Consider the following 2,008-nt stretch of genomic DNA (forward strand, 5'->3'; position numbering starts at 1 on the left):
GATTTTTCAGAACCAACCAAATTTCTCACTGTAATGAGTGACCCATAAGATTGTCTACCAATAGCAAAACTGTTTTGATACCAAACAATACATTTGGTCCTATTTCATTGACTTACGTCACATGTTGCAAAGAACTGTTCTACTAAAGTGACGCAAGTCTGACTTGCGTCACTTTTACTGATCAGCATCTGCCTTTTATTGACTTACTTCAGAATGTTCTACTAAGTTGTGGAGTTTCTATGGTCCCGATTTTCAATCTGAAAACATGTGCATGTCCTGTGTGAGTTGTAGAATGATGTACAATGTTTAACTCAGATAGTGACGTAAGTCAGACTTACGTCACTTCTATGGAATGCCACAGAAATGTGCGCCCGACGCCCGACGTCACTCGCCATTTACAAAAAATAATGCCGACGTAGCCCTAACTTTTTATTACATAAAAACCGAGGGCACACTTAGACCTTTCAGAATCAGTAATGTCTGCGGGGTAGCGGTGACGCTTTTACTAGAGAAAGTTTGAAAAACATGTATTTGCGCCTGTGGTGACGTCACTTAGCCTGTAGTGCACAGTAGCCTAGTACACAGGCGTTTTGGCCTTTTTTGCCTCTTCTATTGAACGCGTCACCGCTACCCCGCAGACATTACTGATTCTGAAAGGTCTCAGTGTGCCCTCGGTTTTCATGTAATAAAAGGTTAGGGCTACGTCGGCATTATTTTCTGTAAATGGCGAGTGACGTTGGGCGCACGTTTAGGCCCCTGGATATGCCGCGTCTGTCGGGAGCTCGGATCCTTTATATCTGATACAAAGTAGGACCCATGGGGTAACACTTTCAGCCCGAGTCGTTCGCCCTGGCCCCACCTTGCGCGCAGTGCAGCGCCTACAAGATGGTCTACCTGTTTGGCGCCAACTTTGGGCCAAAACGAAAATCGCAATGCGATCCGGGTAAACGTTGTCGCACAGGGCCCGGACTTTGCACAGGGTCATTTTTAGGTCAAAACTACCATTTAGGCTCCGTACCTCGAAAACGTTTTTGGGGTGGGATGGGCTACTCTTGGGGGTAGAGCCTTTGTCGAGAAGCGGTGAGGTATCAGAGACTGCTAGGGCTGGATTTATCAGTCAAGGAAGTACCACCAGACATATTGTGCCTCTTGAGGGTATCAATACTCCCATTCTCATGAATTTCTGACTCCAAAGTGCCTGTTTGACAAGGTTAAAATGGTTAAACCAGTATTCAAAGAACAAAATACCCTCATCATTAATTCAGATATACCTAATTTAGAGTAAAATGACTAGAAGGATGATTAGAATAATACACAAACCTTTACTTTGAGTTGGAACAGTACCAATAGTTTTCTTATTTACAGTGATAGTAGTTTCCTTGGGTTTTTGTATACTGTCTCTGATGGGGGTTTTGATGGTCCCAATCTCATTAATTTTTGACTTTCAAGGGCCTGTTTGACAAGATTAAAAAGATCAAACCACCATTCAAAGAACAAAATACCTCTCTAAATCAGTTTCAGATAATTTATTGATCTTGTCCCTATCAAGAGATTTGTCAACATCTGCTTTAGGAGAAAATGTGGAAAGGTTCCCTGACTTCATTTTTATAACTTGTTTATGTGTAGCAGTGTCACACAAGACGAGTTGACCTAAACTTAGGCCTCTTTCCTCTCCCACCTGAAGCCGCACTTGATACCGTCTCCTCTTGTTTGGTTTGTAATTTAGCTGCATCCTGAGCCAGAGTCCATGTTTCTAAAAGAAGTGACCTGATTTTAAAATTTAATTTTGGAAATATACAACAATACAAAATAATTGATCAGTAAACAAAAGTACTTACTGTAACTATGGCAAAACTTGTTAGCTTGAATTGGCCATGTATCTGTAACTGGTTCAGCTAATCCCATAATCAGTCTTACTCTCTGTGTAGCTTTCCCAGTAGAAAACATTGGCCAATGTGTCTTGGTTTTGTTTTCAAGGAGCCATGATGTTGGTACAACAACTACTGAA

At 41.7% G+C, this 2,008-nt stretch overlaps 1 protein-coding gene across 4 annotated transcripts in view; it reads left to right on the forward strand.

Annotated features, from left to right (window-relative positions):
- LOC113211740 (uncharacterized) overlaps positions 1–2,008 on the forward strand; it is a 157,165-nt gene that overhangs the window by 1,082 nt on the left and 154,075 nt on the right. The gene's annotated exons all lie outside the window — the stretch shown is intronic.

Source organism: Frankliniella occidentalis, unplaced genomic scaffold (assembly GCF_000697945.3).
Source record: "Frankliniella occidentalis isolate FOCC.00 unplaced genomic scaffold, Focc_3.1 Scaffold133, whole genome shotgun sequence".
NCBI classification, from domain to species: Eukaryota; Metazoa; Arthropoda; class Insecta; order Thysanoptera; family Thripidae; genus Frankliniella; species Frankliniella occidentalis.